The sequence below is a fragment of the Pristiophorus japonicus genome, chromosome 6, assembly GCF_044704955.1.
Source record: "Pristiophorus japonicus isolate sPriJap1 chromosome 6, sPriJap1.hap1, whole genome shotgun sequence".
Taxonomy (NCBI): domain Eukaryota; kingdom Metazoa; phylum Chordata; class Chondrichthyes; family Pristiophoridae; genus Pristiophorus; species Pristiophorus japonicus.
Genome location: NC_091982.1, coordinates 136,321,799 through 136,344,173, shown reverse-complemented (window position 1 = coordinate 136,344,173; position 22,375 = coordinate 136,321,799).

Below are 22,375 nucleotides of genomic sequence, written 5' to 3'. Positions count from 1 at the left end.
TCAAAGGAGTGGGCAATCAATAGAGACAGACCAGAAAGAGAGAGAGACAGACACACATCGGGTGAGAGAGAGAGAGAGAGAGACATCGGGTGAGAGAGAGAGAGAGAGAGACACACACATCGGGTGAGAGAGAGAGACACATCGGGTGAGAGAAAGAGACAGACACACATCGGGTGAGAGAGAGAGAGAGAGAGACACACACATCGGGTGAGAGAGAGAGACACACACACATCGGGTGAAAGAGAGAGAGAGAGAGAGAGACACACATTGGGCGAGAGAGACAGACACACATCGGGTGAGAGAGAGAAGAAAGAGAAAACGAAAGACAAGATAGAAAGATAGAGACAGTGTCAGAGAGAGTATATGTGAGGATTGCAGTTTTATTTCTGCACCAAAATCAATTAATTTTGCTTTAAAAGCCCGTTCCAGGGGTGGGTTTTGCCGGAGCACAGAGAGCAGGTTTGGGGGCAGGTCCGCTGTCAAAAGCTAAAAGATTGACTGTTGGTGGATGTTTCTGTGACTGGAAGGCTGTTTCCAGTGGGGTTCCAAGGGCTCAGTGCTGGGTCCCTTGTTTTTATGGTTATATATCAAAGAATTAGACCTGAATGTAGCGGGTATAATTAAGAAGTTAGCAGATGATATGAAAATTGGCTGTGTGGATGATAATGAAGAAGAAAGCTGTAGACTGCAGGAAGATATCAATGAACTGGTCAGGTGATACACGGTATTGGTGAGGCCTCACCTGGCGTACTGCATAGTTTTGGTCTCCTTATTTAAGGAGGGATATACTTGTATTGGAGGCTGTTCACAGAAGGTTTACTAGGTTGATTCCTGAGATGAAGGGGTTGGCTTATTAAGAAAAGTTGAGCAGGTTGGGTCGATACTCATTGTAATTTAGAAGAGTGAGAGGTGATCTTATTGAAAGATATAAGATACTGAGGGGGCTCGACAGGGTAGATGCAGAGAGGATGTTTTCACTCATGGGAGAACCTAGAACGAGGGGGCATAGTTTCAGACTAAGAGGTCTCCCATTTAGAACTGAGATGAGGAGGAATTTCTTCTCTCTGAGGGTCATAAATCTGTGGAATTCTCTGCCACAGAGAGCTGTGGGGGCTGGGTCTTTGAATATATTTCATGTAGAGATAAACAGATTTTGAATGATAAGGGAGTGAAGAGAAATAGGGAGTGGGCAGGGAAGTGGAGCTGAGCCCAAGATCAGATCAGTCATGATCTTATTAAATGGCAGAGCAGGCTCGAGGGGCCAAATGGCCTACTCCTTCTTCTGTTTCTTATGTTCTTATGTGGGTAGAACAGAGGCAAATGGAGTTCAATCCAGAGAAATGTGAGGCAATACATTTGGAGAGGGCTGATTAGGCAAGGGAATAGACATTAATTGGTACGATACTGAGAAGTGTAGAGGAACAAAGGGATCTTAGAGTGCATGTCCACAGATCCCTGAAGGTAGTAGGCCAGGTAGATAAGGTGGTTAAGAAGGCATATGGAATACTTGCCTTTATTAGCCAAAGCATAGAATACAAGAGCAGGGAGGTTATGCTTGAACTGTACAAAACACTAGTTAGGGCACAGCTAGAGTACTGCGTGCAGTTCTGGTCACTACATTAGAAGAAAGATGTGATTGCACTAAAGAAGGTACTGAGGAGATTTATGAGGATGTTGCCTGGCCTGGAAAATATTAGCTATGAGGTAAGGTTGGATAGGCTGGGTTTGTTTTCTTTGGAACAGATGAGGCTGAGGGGAGACCTTGTTGAGGGGAATAAAATTATGAGGGCCTGGATAGAGTGGATAGGATGGACCTATTTCCCTTAGCAGAGGGGTCATCAACCAGGGGACATAGATTTAAAGTAATTAGTAGAAGGTTTATAGGGGATTTGAGGGGAAATTTCTTCACCCAGAGGGTGGTGGGGTTCTGGAACTCACTGCCTGAAAGGGTGGTAGAGGCAGAAACCCTCACCACATTTAAAAAGTACTTGGATGTGCACTTGAAGAGCCATAACCTGCAGGGCTATGGACCTCGAGCTGGAAAGTGGGATTAGGCTGGATAGCTCTTTGTTGGCCGGTGCGGACACGATGGGCTGAAATGGCCTCCTTCCGTGCTATAAATTTCTATGATTCGATGATTCTATGATCCCGCTGGGAACCCACCTGCATGTTTGTTTCCCAAGTGTCGGGTCTGCCTACGTTTTACAGAACTGACACTAAGTGATGGGTGAACCAATTGAAATAGTTGAGAGGATTATTTAAAGGCTCTTGAACAGCATATTACCATCCATTTACCATTTTTCCATCTTTTTGATGACTTTCCCATCACTCGGTGATCATGTCAGGTAAGTAGGTTTGGTTTTCACCAACTCTCCATTCTTCAGAAAAGGTGACAGCTTACACCAATTTTGCAGCTACTATTTCACAGCTGTTCACTTTCCAATGTCAGAAGCAGGAGCTTTCAGGATTTGGAATCCACTTTTGAGCTTTTTGCAGTTTGGAAGTGTTTGGAGTAAACTTTCTATCCACTGTCACCTCCTTGGAACAACCTCACTCAACGTCAGCTGCTATCTATTCCAGCAGAAATAGTGCCCTTGAAACTATCCTGCCTTGGTCCCCAGAATCTCACCATGATCAGCCCCAACACCAACATCATTAAACACACCAGCATCACCAGGCACACCAGAAGCACCAACAACACCAATCTTCTCCAGAATCACCTGAAGCTGCACAGGACAGGAGGCACCAGCACCTGAGCGCCAGGCTGGCACCACCCCACACCAGAACCATAAAGCATCCCTCCAATGCCCAAGCCATTCCTTTTACACTCATCAGCATTGCGGGGAGTACATATATGTCTCACCAGTCACTATAACTCACTAATCTACTTCCAAAGGTGCACACAAATCTGTCCAAGGCAAAGTGTTGAAAATAAAGATTTCAATGTTTGACAACACATTAATAGAAACTTTATATGAACATTGGCAAAAAGACCCAAGTGCCTACCGCTGTGTGTTGTTAATTGGTATGATTGGACTAGGATGAGGGTGAGTATGAGGGTTGGCACGTGAGATGGGGAAGTGATAATGTAGATAGAGAGTTATGGATGGGTGGAGGTGCAAGGTAAGTTGGTGTGAGTAAGGATGTGCAGGGGTAGCGTAGGGAAGGCAGAGTGATGGGGATGTGATGAGAGGCTCAGCAGGATGAGGTTGAGTGTGACTTTTCAGTAACGTTTCGTGATCCACTAAGACCATTAAAAGGTTTGTGCCACGGCAGCCTGGTTCTCCTGACCCACATCCCTGCTCGTGCCCTCTTGTCCAATGTGCAACCAGGCTGCATTGGTATCATGGGGAGGCCTCTTCCATTCATTGGAAGGGAAGAGAACCTCCCTGCCTGCTGTGACTGCCTCCATAAGCATCTGGAGGGAGTCCTGGGAGAGCCTGGGTGCAGCTGTGCACCTCTGTGCCATGATTGTCAGTGTTTGCAGTACCTCAATGCTGCAGAACACGGACAGCATAACTGGCAAAATAAATGTGGACATGGTCCCTTTAAGGAAATCGGCTGATGACGCATCATCAAATATCATCAGACCCGCTACCTTTTAATTGGCCGGGAACCTTGCAAGGCGGGCTTAACAAGCCCCGTCAAGAGAAGATTCTTCAAACGGAGTGGGCTGGCAGTGGGAGCAGGGTCACTACACGCCACTTCCCTCGGCCGCCCCAGACCCGCCTCGGTCGGCAAAATCAAGGCCTAGATGTGAGTTTTGGAAATAATCTGACTTGCGTCACCTGATGAACAGTTATTGAGTGGCTGGGGTTTAGGGCTTAGTGTTGATTCCTCCATTTGACCGTAGGCATTGACCGGTGTGTTCAGGTCGGTATGAGATGCTTCCTGCTTGTCAGAGTGCCACATGGGTCATTGACAAGGTATCAGTGGCAATCTTGCCTTTGGTCCATGCAACTATTTACAAGTAGAACAGCAAATCATGTGCCCCTTTTGGCAAGGGTACAAGAACCCACACATTTCCAAATAAAACTTTAAGAAACTTAAAGCAAATTAAAATTTGGTTGCCGGGGGTAATGATGCACTCCAGTCCCTCCGGCACCCACCTCTCGTGGAAGGCCGCGAGCGTACCGGTGGACACCGCATGCTCTATCTCCAGGGATACCCTGGCTCGGATGTAACTGCGGAAGAGAGGGAGGCAGTCGGGCTGAACGACCCCCTCGACCGCCCTTTGGTCCATGCAATTCTTTTGTGCTGAAACAAAATAAACAATAAATCAAAGTGCCCCCTTATGAAAGGTGGGTGTGTGGGGGGGCGCACTCCAACACTTTTCAACTGCCCTTTTTTACCCTTCTCTTTTTTTTGTGTGTGTTTTTTTTTAGGGCACCGAGAGGCAAATTATACAAGTGCCCCCTGACTGGGGGGACACTAAAACCCGGCAGTAAAACAAATTAAACTTTAAAACATATAAACTCAAATTAAAATTTGGTTGCCGGGAGTGATGATGCACTCCAGTCCCTCCGGTGCCCACCTCTCGCGGAAGGCCGCGAGCGTACCGGTGGACACCGCGTGCTCCATCTCCAGGAACACCCTGGCTCGGATGTAACTGCGGAAGAGAGGCAGGGAGTCAGGCTGAACGACCCCCTCGACCGCCCTTTGGTCCATGCAACACTTTTTGGGGACACAAAATAAACATTGCATCAAGTGCCCCCTGATCTGGGGGACACTCTAAACACTTTTCACATGCCCTTTTTTTTTTGTTTATTTTTGTGATTTTTGTGGGGGGGGGGTTTTTGGGCAGTAAAACAAGAGATATATATACAAGTTCCCCCTATAAAAGGGGAGGAGGCAATAAAACCCGACAATTAAAACAAATTAAACTTTAAAACATATAAACTCAAATTAAAATTTGGTTGCCGGGGGTGATGATGCACTCCAGTCCCTCCGGCGCCCACCTCTCGCGGAAGGCTGCGAGCGTACCGGTGGATGGTCGATGCATTCTTAGTTGTTGGCAAACACCTGCACTGAAAGATTGATTAAAGCTAATCAATTGATAATCGATAACTAATTACCGACAAATTGGGTCGTTTTAGTGGTCAGCAAGCTGAAAAAGGTCAAATCCGAACCAAATAAGTTCACAGCACAAAAGGAGGCCATCCAAACCTATCCCATTGTTCTGCTCCCCCCTAGCTCTATATCTTCCTCTGCTTCAACTATTCATCTATACTTACTTTAATAAAAGATATAATGGTTTTTGTCTCAACTGTGTCAAAGCTTGCTATTCTTTGCGGAAACAAATTTCTCCTAACCTGTCTGTTAGATCTCTTAATTTCCAATGAAATACGAACTCCGATTGTAGTTTTAATGTAACTTTATTCTGGCAGCAGCAACAAGCTTCTGGCTTTAAGCCAGGCCTTTGTCCTTCTGAGACCACATGGCCAAAATGGCTGTACTTATACCTGGTTCAATTTACAGAAAAGAACTCGCCTTCTTTGACCTTATTGGCTCAATTAATAGTCTGTTAACCTTTAATTGGCTCGCTACCCAAGGTCCTAAAATGTCAAGTTGATTGATGACTTAATGCAATGTGGTCTGTGTTTTTTCAAAACTGCAGCCAGGCTGCAGAGCTTGAATTCTCCATCAATCCCCCCTTTGATTCTTTCACAAACTGAATCATAAAACATCAGCTATCACTGGTTAAACATTCTACAAAATAATTTCATACATGTTAATAGAGTTTCCTTCTAACATTTGTTGATGTGTTTCGCCACATGTCCGGACGAGTAGCTTACACAAATTTACACCAATCCGAATTCCATCATGGCCACAATGGAAGTCTGGTTTTAATAGGTTAATTAACCTTATTCCAATTTAATCCAAATCAATATCTTAATTCAACCAGTAAACAACCTTCCCTTAAGCATAACATACCCCTGTGCCACGTACAGACGATCTGCTGGGACCTGCAAGGTGTCTCACATGCGGGACAGCAGCTACAGCCGCCTAGTTGCAACAACATTTAATCAACATAAACAAACAATATAAAAGTAAAACAATTACAACAAATAGAATTAAACCTTCCACCAATGAAGTTCCTATTGAACCGAGCCATTCAGTGGCTCCACTCCACAAAGTAAATAATGGGGGTTGCTTAAGTTTTTCTACCTCCTTTTGGATATGCTCGGCTAAGTGGGTAATTTCTTCAGAGCTATCTGGGATATATGTGCAACACTCAGTTCCGAGTAGGGTGCAAGTATCTCCCTTTTCAGCCAGGATGTAATCAAGGGCCAGTCTATTCTGTAGGGCTACAGTGCGGATTGCGGCCATTTCTGCATTGATTTTAACTAGGGCCTCTGAGGTATCATTGGCTACCCATTCCACAATGGATGCCATGTTAATGGATTCCCTTGCCAGTCTAGCGGTCCCATACCTGGGGTTCAGAATGGCAAAGAACCTCTCTGTTTCTGTGATAGCTCTCTTAGGACGGTGTTAATGTTCCGACAGTGACTTTATATGATACATATAAGGCACAATGTAGGCTAAATAGCAGGATCCCATCCAATTCTGGTGCAGCCAAGGGTAGGCCTTGTGGCCACACACCCAATAGGTGCCATTATAGGCAATGAAGCTTAGCTGTTCCTTTGTCAGCAACACTCCGGGGCCTGACCAGGCTTTTCCATCTGTTTTATTCAGAATCCCCGTTACGTTAAAAATTCCCACATCGGCCCAGTTTGGACGGTTCCGTGGCTTGATTGCATTATAATTCCAGGAGCAGTTACTGTAACCCATATTTTGGCCTCCTTTGATGTTTCTAATCAGACAGACCGATTCCCCCGGTCTTCCTATTCCCATTGTATTAGTGATAACAAAAAATGGGGGCCGTTTGGAATTATTGTAGCATGGTTGGTATCCCCCTTCAAAGGTAGTCAGATTGTAACCTGCTGACTTCCATTTACGTGCCCAGTTTTCCGTATCCTGAAACGCATTGCCTGTTTTGTTTTGATTAATTATCCACTCAGCCATTTCCGAGATATTCAAGGGAACTGGCCTCAAGGTAATCCCTCCCTTTGAGTGAATAGGAATATGCGCACACACCCAACAACTAGAAATGTTAACTTGTTTGGCATAAATGTATGACATATATAAAAAGGTATTTACATCTAATTCCCTTGGTACTCTACTATTTTCCTTTGGTGCAGAGGGTCGGCTAGTAAGAAGTAGGCAAATGCCTAGAATACCTACAATCAGTAATACAGTAAATTTATACATTTTGGCAAAAAGTAATTGTCCTTATTAGATTTCAGCTTCAGTTACGGGTGCTCGTTTAATGTGTGAAGCGTGGATCCAGGCTTTCTTTCCTTGGACTTTAACAGTTGCCTGGGTGGTCAATAACATTTGATAAGGTCCCTCCCACTTGGCACCCAAAGGTTCTTTATGCAACTTTTTCACATAGACCCAGACTCGCGGGATGATGTCGTGTCCTCCTTCGGGTAGATTACCCCAAGCTGCTGATACCTGTCGGGAAACAGAACTAATAGCATTGGTTAGGTTCTGACAGAATGATAACAAAGTGTCACTCATTAAGTGAACATCAGCTTTTCTTAAATCGATAGCTCCTGGCAGCGACATGGGTCGTCCTGTTATAATTTCAAATGGGCTTAGACCTGTAGTTCTGTTTGGCGTTGCCCTAATGCTACATAGCACTATTGGTAGTGCCGGGGGCCATAGTGTTCCTTCTTGGTGATATTTGGCAAGGTGTTGTTTCAAAGTTCGATTCATTCGCTCTACTTGTCCTGATGATTGTGGATGATAAGGACAGTGTAAATCCCACGTAATGTTCAGTAACCTACAGACTTCTTGGCAGACAGCACCTGTGAAGTGTGTTCCCTGATCTAAGTCAATACTATTCGGGACTCCCCATCCCCCTTACACAAGACCTTTGCAGTGTGATTGGTTGTGACTCTTTTAGTTGGGACAGCTTCTACCCATCTAGAGAATCTGTCGACTATGACAAGAATGTTAGTGCATCCTTGGCATGAAGGAAGAGATATATAATCAACCTGCAGATGCTGGAATTGTCCGACAGGGGCAGGGGGCCTCAGTTGGGGCATTACCGTGATGGGTCCAGAATTATTTTTCTGGCAGACCACACAGCGGTCTGCTACCAGCTGGGCATGTTTTTTAAATCCCCGACCCCACCAGCTTTTCTGGAACCATGCCGTCATCTGTTGTGAGGCCAAGTGTCCCCACGAGTGGATCTGTTGGGCTAAAAAAGGCATAAGTGCTTGTGGCGCGACTGGCTTGTCGGTAATTCTTTGTCTCCAGACACCATCTTCACATAGCTTAATTCCTGCCTCAATCCATGACCATTTTTCCTCTTGGGAGCACTCGCCTTGCATTGTTTGAAGGTCTCGTGTCAGAGTCCTGAGTGCTTTCAATCTGCACATCTGTGTTGGTTCTTCTGGGGGAACGCCCTGTGAGTGGCATCTTTAGCTGCCTGGTCGGCTAGGGCATTTCCCTGAGCTTCTGTGGTATTTTCCTTGGTATGGTACCCTTACATTTCAGGATGGACACTTCCTGATGTAATTGTATGGCCTCTAGTAAGTCTCGGACTTCTTTTCCATTTCGGATAGGTGTACCAGCAGCAGTGAGGAATCCTCTTTTCCGCCATAACAGAGCAAAGTCGTGAGCGACTCCAAAAGCATAACGCGAATCTGTGTCAACATTAGCTGTCTGTCCTTCTGCTATTCGACATGCTTCTGACAGGGCCCGTAACTCGGCGTGTTGTGCTGACATTCCTGAGGGTAAACATCCTTTTGCCACTATCTCATATAAGGTTGTAACTGCCCATCCTGCTTTTCTGGTACCATTGTCAACAAAGGAGGAACCATCTGTAAACAGGATGAGGTCTGGGTTGTGCAGAGGCTCCTCTGCTGCTAAGGCTGCTTCTTCTGTTTCTTTTAAAATCTCCACGCAGTCATGCTCTTCATATTCTCCCTCCTCTTGCTCCCTCGATTCTGACATCAGGAGCATAGTTGCGGGATTAACCGGGCTGGCCCGAACGATATGGAGATTAGGAGCTTCCAAAACTGCTGTCCAGCAGGTCTATCTAGCTGCCGTCACCTGAGACATTCTATTCATGCATGTACGGTGTGGGCACACTTGACAATCAGCTTTTGGTCGAGGACGAGACCCGCAGTGATCATTACCGCTCGACATGTAGCTTCCATGGCCCAAAGGCAACTTCCCCATCCGAGGGCTACTGCATCCAGATTTGCTGAATAATAGCCAATAGGTCTTTGCCGATCCCCATGTTCTTGTATCAATATAGCTGTCATGTATCCTTCTTTCTCATGGACAAACAGGGTAAATGGCTTACCACTGTCGGGGATTCCCAGAGCCGTTGCCGAACACAAAGCCTTTTTCAAACTCAGGAAGGCCTCTTGCTGTTCCTTAGTGAGGGTGATGGCTTCTTTAGAGGCATGTTTCCCCTTTAAAATATCATTCAATGGCTGAGCAAGCTGTGTGAAGGAGTCAATCCAATTTCTGTTAAAGTTACACAATCCCAGAAAAGACCTAAGTTCCTGAATAGTGGTGGGTTTTTTAGCAGCCCGAATGGCTGCAGTTCGATCCTGGGTAAGTTCTCTCTTTCTTTGTGAAATCTTTTGTCCCAGGTATACAACCTCTTCTTGGGATATTTGTGCTTTGTCGATGCTGGCTTTATGTTCCTTCAGCCAAAGGTGGTCCAGCAAAGCTCGTAAATCTTGTTCATGCTGTTCTTCCGTGTTTCAAGCTAGCAGGATATCTTCTACATATTGGATGACTGTGGATGACAGGGGAGGTAATTCTCGCAAATGGCTTTGTAAAGCCATGTTGAATACCGTAGGGCTGTTGTGGAAACCCTGCGGTAACCGGGTCCAAGTATATTGGACCGTGAAAGCAAACCACTGTCGAACCTCCGGTGCCAGAGGCACCAACCAAAATCCATTGGCAATATCTATAACCGAGAAATATTTATGTTCCGGTTTGAGGGCATTAAAAATGGTGGAGGGATCTGCGACCAAAGGAGCTTTTTGATCAATACACTGGTTAGCTTTCCTATAATCGACAGTCAAAGGCCAAGTCTCATTAGATTTCTGTACCGGCCACATTGGAGGAGCTATGCGGTTTAATAAGCACCCCTTGTTTCTCCAATTGCTGAATAACCGGTAAGATTCCCACGATGGCAGTTGGACTGATGGGATACTGTTTTGTGCATGGAGGCTTGGTCCAGGTAAATGACGCAGGCTCCATCTGGAGTAGGCCACAATCATTCTTATCTTTAACCCATATCGGGTGTTCCTTCAATTCTTCTTTCTTCAAAGTTCTAATTGACCATGTCACCCGACCATCCTCAAAATGCAACGATGAATCCACTTGGATTAGAACTTCCATTCCCAAAAGAGGTTGATCTATTGGGCCTATCCAGACCGGCGTGGTTATTTCATGTGGACGCAGCCCTATAAGTACCGGTGTTATCCTTTTAATTTCCATTTTATGGCCCCCAACTCCATAGGCTGTATGTGCCCTACCATCCAACGGCAGAAAGTCTCCATATTGTAGGGGTAAGCATGTTAATTCCGCCCCTGTGTCTAAAAGACAGTCCACATCCTTATCGCCCACCCTCACAGTTATATATATCCCATCTCCCCTCTGTTGTATTAGTGCGAGGAGGGGGGCCAGGATGGGCTCTAATTGTTTGTTGCTATCCCAAGTAACTCCTTCTGTTGTTGTATTGTCAGTCGCTCAAATGCTTCTACTCGTTCGGTATCTTGTGACAAGCCTGGTTTGTTGGCTGAATTGTATCCCTGGCTGCGTCCTCTTCGCCAGCCGCGACCTTTCTGTTTTGCCCTGCAAGTCTTGGCCCAGTGACCTTCTTTCCCACAATAATGACATTTTCTGGGTAATTTTCCTAATAACTGTTTATCGGAATCCTGGGATTTCCATCCCATAGCCTGTACAGCTCGGACTTTAGCTCCCATATCCCGATCTAATTGGTTACATCGATCCACCAATGCTGCAAAGGTAGTTCCTCTACCTTCCCAGTCCGGTAACACTACCTTAAGCATTTTGGACAGTTCTGGCTTTAGACCTGCCACGAAAGCTGCTTTCAGGGGTCCAAACACTTGTTCATCCATTTCCTCATCCGTATTATTCATACCCAAATGTTCTAGCCACGTGCATCTAATCCGCTCGTCATACTCCAGGACCTCCTCTGTTCCTTTCTGTTGGCAGGCTGCAATTTTTCCCCAGTCTGTCTTAGCTGGACTGAAGGCTTGCAGCCAGTGTTTAATCGCCTCCCATCCTGCGTCTAATTCTTGCTCATCCTGCCCCAAAGCTTCTTCTACCTTGTCGTGCAATTTTCTTCCTTGTGTATTTGGCACCATTATGGTCAAAATTTGCACTCCATCCCAGGGATGAAGTTGATATATATTTCTTAAGCGGTCCAATTGGTCCCATGTTTTCACTCCCCCTTTCTTTGGATTGGGCAATTCCTTGGACCACTTCTCAATTTTCTCTGGGTCTGCCGGATCATGAATTAAGTATTCTGTATATACCCTTTTCCTCGTTTTTTTGGTTCCGCCCTCATCCGCAGTCTCTTCTGATTTGATTACAACTCGTCTTTTTTTAAACGGGGCAAAGTGCACCCCTAATTCTTCATCCTCCGACCCTGTATCGTCGGAGGATTCAGAATCCGTATCTATTCCTCGGTCGTGTCTTCGGGTTTGTGCTTTTAATTTATCCAAACATGGGTACCCTGGGAATTGACCGATTAATTTTCCTTTTCCGATTACTGTCTCTTGACCGAATTATTTTTTTCCAATCTTTAATTTCACCTTTAAGATCTTTAACTTCCGCTTCCAGCTTTTCAAGTTCAAGTCTTTTCTGTCGCAGCTGCGCACAAACAGCTTGCAATTGGTCCTTTGGTCAGTTCTCGATCATATTGGAAACGCATTATAATTTCATTCCACTTTCGGATCTGTCCCATAACGGCTAGGGACCATCTAGTTCGCTCTTTATTTTTCACACAGGTCGTTTTTCCACAGACCTTTTAATCTCGTCCAAGGACCATTGTCCTTTGGAGGTACCGTATTTTTGTTCGATCTGAATACAGGTTTTAGATAAGTTGAATTGTTGCTCTATGTATTCTTTCAACTGTTTGAGGATTTCATCTATTGAAACCTCAGGTGGTGCCTGCCCACCTTTAACAGTTGTAGGCAATTCTTTGCTCTTATCTCCTGCTGGCATAATACTGATTTCTTTACTGGGGTCTCGAGTCGTAGGCTTTCCAGCCGATCAGTGGGTCGGTGATTAATTAACTAACACACCGCCGAAGTTAGACGTCTATGGGACCTCGAGCTAACTACCAACCAGAGGGTTCGCAAACTGGAAGCTTTCAGAATCGCGTAGAAGGAGAGGCGAATTTAGACTTTTGAATTTTATAAAGAGGAGTCCTTACCTCAGTATGTAGGTCCGATGTCCAAAATTCAGTTTCTTCCCTCAGCGATCGTGTTCGTGACGCCAAAATTGTTAGATCTCTTAATTTTCAACGAAATACGAACTCCGATTGTAGTTTTAATGAAACTTTATTCTGGCAGCAGCAACACGCCTCTGGCTTTAAGCCAGACCTTTGTCCTTCTGAGACCACATGGCCAAAATGGCTGTACTTATACCTGGTTCAATTTACAGAAAAGAACTCGCCTTCTTTGACCTTATTGGCTCAATTAATAGTCTATTAACCTTTAATTGGCTCGCTACCCAAGGTCCTAAAATGTCAAGTTGATTGATGACTTAATGCAACGTGGTCTGTGTTTTTTCAAAACTGCAGCCAGGCTGCAGAGCTTGAATTCTCTATCACTGTCTCCGCATTCTCTGAGTGATTACGTTTTAATTCTCGGGATGTGGGCATAGCTGACAAGCCCAGCATTTATTGCCCATCCTTAGTTGCCCTGTAAAGGTAGTGATGGGCCACCTTCTTCTTGAACCGCTGCAGTCCGTGTGGTGAAGGAACTCCCACAGTGCTGTTGGGTAGGGGGTTCCAGGACTTTGACCCAGCGACGATAAAGGAATGGCAATATATGCCCAAGTCAGGTTGGTGCATAACTTGGAAGTTAACTTGGAGGTGGTGGTGTTCCCTTGCTGCTGCTGCCCTTGTCCTGCTAGATGGTGTTGGTCACAGGATTGGAACGTGCAACCAAAGATGCACTGGCGAGTTGCTGCAGTGCATCCTGTGGATAATACACACTGCAGCCTCGGTGCACCAGTGGTGGATGAGGTGCCGATCAAATGGATTGACTTGTCCTGGATGGTGTCAATTTAAAATTGATGATACTCATCAGTGACTTCCTACCAGAGGGAATAGTTTTTCACTATTGAGCCCATCAGAGGTGGCGAAATCAGCTCTTCCTCCATTACATTACCCAATCTCAACATCGAGCACTCCAGCCCAGGTACAGCATGGGTCAGCTGCAAACTAAAGATGCTGTTGCACTTTTCCAGCAATGTGCCTTCGCCCCAAAACTCAGACGAATACCCGCTTCTGCGTGTGATTGTCGGTCTTTGCTACTTCTTGCTCCAACCGTTTTGCAGAGAATGGACTCAGTGATTAGTACCGTGTCTAATTTTATTTTCCATTGAAGGGAAAGAGGAAAAAATTGGAGACAGTGTAAAAGGGCTGCTGATGTACTGTGAGCCCATTTCACACAAATGGCACAGTAAAAGTTAAACCCCTCCCACAATCCTAGAGGTGATGGTCAATGTTTAATTATTGCTGTTTAAAAAGAAAAATAAAGAACGTGTTAATGCTGTTTGGAATGTGTTATGTCATTGCAATGCAAACGGGGCCACAAAAGGAGTGGTGAGCGGGGGCCCGGGAGCAGCATAGAGGCATGCCGCTTCAGGGAGCAGCGCGAGCTGGTGCAGGAAGGTGACAGCAACGAAGAGTGACATCATCAAGGTCCAGGTCAGTGATTGGAGCATGGGCAGGTACAGCAGGAGCGGCGAGAGACTGTGGAGGGATGTGATCGGGGAGGCGTGAGTTTGGGGCCAGGGGCCCAGGGACAGCACGGGCCAGCCCACACTGCGATATGTGTGCGCACTAGGTCCGTGCAGCAGAGCTGGTCTCCAGTTATCTTGCTTAATCCTTGCCACTGGACCAAGACCTAGCTCTGTCAAGCCCGTGTGGTGGCTGGTGTGCAATGGCCACCACACGTTAAAAAAATCCACACACAGGCATCTTCCACTCTTCAACATGTAATTCTGAACCTGGAATATAAGCTCCTTCATTGAAATACCTGTGAACTCATCCTTTTCTGGCGTGGAAGAAAGTCATTTTTGCTTCGAAGGACTGCCCATGATGATGATGATAACAATGTCAAAATAGTGCGGCCTTGTCAGTGCCAACTACATAGGGAAGAGCAGAGAAAACATGAACGCAGGTGAACATGTGCATGCAGGTGGAGCTACAGAGGTTAAACATTCACCGTAACCAATTTGCTGCTCTCTTTGTGGCTGCAGATCCTGTCAAACAATTACACTCCCATCTCGCTGTCATCTTCAGTCAACAACTTTGATATTTGCCAATCAACTTCACCCACAACACTTGACAGAAGTGGCACTTACACCATTGTGTAGCCTTTATAGCAATTGGTTGGGGGAGGGAAGGGCCTTTCATCCTTGAGGCATCCTGTTGCACATTGCGTGTGTTTATGTCTGTGGGAAGAAATCGGATTCCTAAAGTTCAGGTCTCAGTCAACACTGATTAGTACTTCACAGAACATCAGCAACAGGTGCTTTCCGCTTCTGTGTGGGAAACTGGGAAGAGCTACTTGCTGCTCTATATGAACCCTAGAAAACATATCACCTGCACGTCTTGTGGAGAAATGTTGGCTCCATTTCATCTGCACATGGTGACATCATTGGAGTATTCATACACGGTTTGTAGGTTTAGTGCCAATTCTTCCTGTTGAACTGACATGTGCCATTATTAAATAATGGGTAGATCTTCACCTTCAGCTCCTGGATGTTAAGCTTCGCCTCAGCAGTGCACAGAGAGAACAACCCAGCAGAACCCGCATCATCCACTTCAGTTAATGAAAGGGAAAGCGAGCAGATTCTGTACCAGGCAGCTCATTTTCCCCAGCCAACTTTCCTCTCGGAGCGCCACCCAGGTGATATTTTACACCCAGGCATTAAAGATGAAAATATTACTAACTCTTGTTAGTAAAATCATCAACAACTTGCATTTATATAGTGCCTTTAACTTGGTAAAATATCCCACAGCACTTCACAGGAGCGTAATCAAACAAACATTGACACCAGGCTACATAAAAAGATATTAGGACAAGTGAGCAATAGCTTACTCGAAGAGGTAGGCTTAAAGGAGTGTCTTAAAGAAGGAGAGAGAGAGGTAGAGAGGTTCAGAGATGGAATTCCAGAGCAGAAGGCATGGCCAACAATGGTGGGGTGAAGGAAAGCGGGGATATGCCAGAATTGGGTGCAGAGATCTGGGAGGGTAGTGGTTGTTATGTTTTCAGTACGACATCACAAACACACAGGCTATAAGATGGCTGATAACTTTAGGAAACCTGTCAGGTGACCTGAACTGTTTATTCTTGTAAACAGCACTGCCTGTAATGCCATAGTAGTCCACTGGGTGGAGCTATATATATTACACTTCTCCCTCCTTAATGAAGAAGTAATTATAACATAATCATCATACATAACTTGCATGGTTATACATAAGATATGGAATTATTTTGCCATATTTACAAATCAAGCTTGACCACTGTTTTCTGTTTCGAAGAGGATACCTTCGCTCTTGAACAGAACCTTCCAAACATGGTGTTGAACTTAGACTCATTCTAGGCTGATCCTGAGGAAAGTTTTCCTCCATGAGATGCCCTTGATTTACATTTTAACTCTCTACAACTTCAGACTCTTTGTCTGCCTGACTCGGACTCAGACATAAATTCTGACTTTCTCTTGGACTTGTTTCCAGTACATTTGATGTAGGATTTGTTACTGGTACTGTACTTGTATCAAAACTATCTGATGAGTCAGAAATAATTGATTCATTTCAACCTTCAACTTCTTCCACGTCTGTAGGTAAAATATGATCAATGTGAACAAACCTAACCTGTCCATGATCGAACATCTTGACCAAATATGTGTGAGGACCACATATCTTCACCACTCTTCCTGGTAAACTCTTTACCCATTTATGGTGATCTTTTTTCACTCTTACCTTCTGATTTAATTTCACACTTCTCTCTTTTACTCTACCTTTATCATGATTCTCTTTCTGCCTTAATTGTTTCTCTTCTACGGACTGTGCCAAGTTTGGCTTTAACAATGAGAATCTGGTTCGTGGTTGGCATTGAAGAAACAACTCTGCTGGTGTTCTCAATAGTTGCATGAGGAGTATTACGCTACGTAATTAGAAAATTAGCCAATTTGTGATCCAATGACAACTGTTGTTTCTTTGGATTTGGATCCAAATGGCACGTTTTACAATTTGTAATGTGTGCTCTGCAAATGGTTGAAGCAGGGTGGTACGGTGGAAGCTTGGTATGTTTCACACCATTTTTGCTTGTGAACTGTGCAAATTCTTCGGAAAAATTTTTTGGTCCATTATCAGAAACAATTTCTTCTGGGAGGCCAAATGAAGAAAATAATCTTTGCAAAATGTCTAATGTTTTAATTGTTATTTTTTTGCATTGGAAACACCTCGACCCACTTCGAATGGCTATCATTATGAACAATTGCTGTCCTTTTAGCTCAGCAAATTCGATATGTAACCTTTGCCATACCCTGGGAGGCTATTTCCATGGCTGTAATGGTACTGGTGGTGGTTTGTTGCTTACCGATTGACATGTTGTACATTGACTGACGATGTATTCTATGGGCTAGAACCTCCACTTTTATTTGCCTGCTTAACGCCCACAGCGCCCATTTAACTGCTGAAATAATGTAGAACATCCAGATATCGCCCATTTTGGCACAAAATGGAAACTGACGGGCTTTTTTTTTAAAGAAGACTTATCGCCGAGCGTTACTTTCCCCATGTGCTTAACGCCAAGAACAAATTTTACCGCCCGCCCACTTTTTTGGGGTGGAAGCAGGAGAATGGGCGATTTTAATGCCCATAATATCACCCAGCATTCCTTTCCTCACGGATTTAACGCTGAGATTCAATAATAACGCCCAGCAACTGTTTGTCGTAAAGAGCATATTTACCCAAACTAGTGGCCATGGAGATCATTCACCGTCAATTTCACCACCTCATTCACATATCGCCCAGAATATCGCCCACAAAAAGTGGAACTAACTGGGACAGATGCCAACGGTGTGACTGGCATTTGTTAAGTCCCACTCTTATGTGAGGAGCTGATATTGGAAAGATTTGCCTGAAAGAGCGCTGATGTGAGTGACAATGCTGTGTGTATGCAGCTCAGACATCAATAGTGCCCATCACCTTGGTGCCAGTTAAAGTTTACTTTGATTGATGTTAAGTTGTATTTAACCCTTTCACGGTAAGGAACCACCAGTGCGTATTGGTCAGCTATCTGAGACAATGCGCAAGGTTATGCTCAATAACAAAAGTTTAATACCAACATCGGTCTGAAATCATAAGTAACACAGCCAATAACACCCAACACCTGTCCACATCCCACTTTTTCCACCATTGACATAAAGCACATGGTTAACATGTCCAGCAACACAGAATACAAAGGCAAAGCAGGAGCATGGTCCCCAGCCTCCATACATTGCTACAAATTGCATACATGCAGATGGAGATATAACACAGCCATCACCTGTGCACATGCACCTCACTTTCCTCCCCTCTCTTTCTTCTCCCCACCTCTATCCCTTCGCGTCCTCGCTCCACGGCGGCTGGCCGAGGGGCGCCTCAGGCGGTGCCTCTTTTGGGAGGGGTGGGGGGTGGGGGATGAAGCCAGATGCATTGGTTGAATGGTTAGGGGAGCGGGAGCGGCGGGGAGGGGGCAGCAATGTTCTCTGATGCAGAAGCAGAATCTTGGTCCTTGCTCACATCCATCGTTCACAGTGGTGGTATGGAACCTAGAGGTGGAGTGCCACGCTCTGGGACCACTGGGAGGGCTGTGGCAACAGTGTTCCTGGCTATCGCATCCAGGGACTCTGCCATGCGCGGAATGTACTCGGACATGGTGGCCAGGTGTCGGGATATGCCCCCCAACTCCTTGTAGTTGGCACCCTCCTGGAGACAAATGGGGTGCTCTGTGGAGAAATTCTTGGGGCCGGCTGCACCAGAGTGGAGACGGGAATGACCGGAGACCAATAGATGGCCTTGGGGTGGAATGGGTTCTGGAGTGTAGTGATGCAGGTTCTTCGAAGTCCATGCTCTCATCCGTCGAGAACAGACCCAGCGGATTGACGGGAGATAATCGGAGCTCCTCAGCACCAGATGTAGTAGGATTGTCTGCCGACTCCTGCCCCGCGCCCCTACTTTCTGACCTCTGTGGCCTTGCCCGGGGCCGCACTGCTGGCTGAGCTGCAAGACACAAATGAAGGTTGTTAGAGGAGAAGTGGGGTGCTCAGTTGACAAGGTGAGTCCAGCGCTACACACAGTATATGCACGAAAAAAGCATCACCACTCTCAAAATCATCGCAGACATCACATTTCATGACCATCAACACATTCTGCATTGCAATGATTTTCATTAGACCAACATTATTTCTTTGGCACTTTTAGAACTCATCTATCATATACAATTGGTCAGATATGAGTGGGTGTGGCATCTATAGACTTTACATCACGCAATGGTGTAAGCTTTACAAACGTGGCATCACTTCAGGGTCTGCAGATGCATCCGTGGCTGTCGGGGGCTGCTTCCCCATGAGTGAGAGCCCCTGCTCCTCCATGTCAGTGATGTCGCTGGGGACTGGTGGCCCCCCACCCGTTCGCCTCTTCACGGACCTCATCGTCGATAGCTTCTTCTGTAAAAGGTGACAGGATGACATGGCATGAGGTCATTGCGTGATATCATTGCTAGATACTACCACAGTGACTGACAACACATAACTGCAGATGTAATCATGATTATCATCATTGTTTACCTAAAGACGTACACCGTGACCGCAGGCTGAGTAAAACATTCCTGGTAAAAGTGCAAGACCTCACATCTGCTGATAGTCATGAATGACTTTACTAATCAAATTATATAAATACATAAGTATATGTAAATCAATGTAATACCTACTCCTGCGGATCCCACTTGGTTGTTCCATTGTTTGCGGCATTGGTTGCCTTCACGCACCTCGTTGTTCGCCGACAAGACCTCTTCTGCTATCTCGGTTCATATCTTCTGGTATGCCATTGGGGTGGGTTTCCCACGCCCTCCCGGTGTCAAATCACCCCAGCGTGACTCGGTCTCCTGCAGGAGGGAGGCATTTGCCTCGTCCGAGAACCTCCTGGCTCTTTTACAGCCTCCAATATGCTCCTCTCCCACCTCATTGCTCTCTCCAGCATCAGTCTCCACAGCGTGCTGTGATGCCTCCTCCTCTCCCTCCATTATAGGGCAAATTCAGTCAAATGTGTGACTGTTAGCAAGTAGGCAAAACAAAAAGTAGCCATTGTGAAGCTCCCTCCTTCCTCCCAAAGCAGCCACACCATACCCAGCCACGTCTTCAGTCCCTCTGAACTCCGTCTCTCTCTGTCTCCTTGTCTGCGCATGTCATGGTGACCCTTGACCTCCTGAATCACAGGAATCGAGCGTTGCCATGCCATTGCTAAGGATGGCCACACTTTATGGCAGAAGGTCAGAAAAATTTAACGCTACCGCCCATTTGATATCGCTCGCTGTAATGCCCATTTTCAAAAATGTAACCTCGGTGTTGAGAATGGGTGAGAAGTCGACGATCTGAAAACCATTTTTTACTGCCCATACCGGAAATATCATGCATTTTTGGCCGATAAGCTCAAAAGTGGAGGTTCTAGCCCTATATCTTTATCTACCATAAGTAACTGTGTGCAAAACTCTTGGTCAAGCACATTCCAGGTGCTGGTCATGAAGATCTGCAAACAATTTAGACCTGAATTTATTTGGTATAACCATTCTTGCACCCCACATGATACAATCTTTATCATCAACTGATAATTCATTCTTATGAATGAAGAATAGCTGAATATCTTTGTCTGTTACCTGGTTTGACCAGCCATTTGCAATGTAATCATACAACTTTGACATAACTGGTTCATGTTTAGTTGCTCTACCAATCTCTTCAGCTGTAACTGGCAGTTCATCCATATATGAAAAACAAAACACTTCACTATTGGGTGTAACTTATGATGGGGAAGGCAATCTAGACATTGCATCAGCATTACTGTGATCAGCTGATCGTCTGTATTCACTATCATGTATATGCTGGCAAAATCAAAGCCCATCTCTGCATTCGGGCTACAGCTAATGTTAGAACTGCGGACATTGGATGGAGGATTGCTGTCAGAGGCTTATGGTCTGTAAGGATGGTAAACTTATATGGTCATAAGTATTTGTGGAACTTCTTGACCCCAAAAATTAATGCAAAGCTTTTCTTTCGATTTGCACGTAATTACGCTCACTGGCACTGAGAGTGCATAAAGCAAAAGCAATTGGTCTCTCCTCCCCAATACGTAGTACATGAGAGATCATGCCCCACTCCATACAGAGAGGCGTCACATGCTAGCTTGATCTCCTTAGATAGGTCAGTGAACTAATATGGTGCTCTCTACGAATTGGCTTCTACACTCCTTGAAAGCTGTATCACATTCTTCTGACCACTTCCAATGGACCAGTTTTTTCAGTAGTTCATTCAGTGGATGTAATACTGTAGCCAAATTTGATACGAACTTCCCATAATAGTTCAAAAGACCCAAAATTGATCGAAGTTCAGTGACGATCTTGGGAGTGGGTGCATTTCTGATTGCATCCAGCTTTCCCTTGGTTGGATGTAAACCATCTTTGTCTATTCTGTGCCCTAAGTACTCCAATGAGTTTTGAAATAACTCACACTTACGAGCAGACACTCGTACTCTGTTCTTCTCTAGCCATTTGAGGACTTCATTCAATATGTTATGATGAATTTGCCTGTTTGGTGCTGAAATTACTATGTCATCTAATTAACATGCAAATAAATCTCAATAACTTGCAAAATCTGGTTCATCGCTCCTTGGAATATGGCAGGGGCGGAAGACACTCCAAATGGTAGCCTATTAAATTGATATAGGCGTGGATGAATATTTATAGTCAAGCATGACTTGGACTCATCTAGTTCAAGTTGTAAGTAGACATTCATAAGATCCAACTTTAAGATGATTTGACCACCTGTCAGAGTTGTGAAGAAGTCTCCTACATTTGGCAATGTATTGGGGAGATTACTCTCTAGAACCTGGTTTACGGTTACTTTATAATCACCACACAATCTTACCATCGGACTTAGGTACAACAATGGCTGTAGCCCAATTACATAGATCTATCTTAGAAATATTGTTCAGTCTCTAGTCTTTTGAGTTCTTGCTCAACTTTCTCCTTGAGTGTTTATAGTACGGGACGTGGCTTATAGTAAACTGGTCTAGCATCCTTCTGTACCCTGACACTTTCCTTGAATCACACTGCCTGTTTCGCAGAACAACTTCGGATAACTCTTGATCACATCATCCTTTGATGCAAATCTCATTTCAACACGAAAAATCTCGTTCCAATCCAGCTTCAGTGATTCCAACCAATTTCTTCCTAGTAAGGCAGACTTGTCTCCTACCATTACTGAGAGGGGCAAACTCTGAAATTGATCCTTGTATTTCACCATTATGGTGATACAGCCTACCACAGGAATGTTCTCTCCCAAGTAGCCTCGCAGCTCTATCTTGCATTTCTCCAATGGGAAATCATGCAATTTGTCGAGGGATAGCGATTCCGGTACTACACTCACGGATTTCCATGGGTATCTTGATTGCTGCAACATCTACGTGGATGATATTTTTCAAATCGCTGTTAGTTACCCTTGTGCTCCTGGTGATGTGTAGCTCAAAAAACTCCTCATCCTGTTTTTCTTCCATGCTATGTAGTCTCTGGGGATTTATACTGAAAGTTGGTTTACTCTGGGGTCAGGTTCACCTCTGACCTGCTGAGCAGTTCGAATCGCTCCCACTCCCTGGGTTCTAGACTTTAGATTTATTTTGGGGATGTGACAAAGTGCAAGAGACAACTGTTTTTGGTGCAAAGAACTTCGATTTTATTACAGACAAGAAAAGTACAATGTCAAGCTTGAAATGACTAGAAGAAAGAACACTTCACCACACATTCAAAAGGGGTTA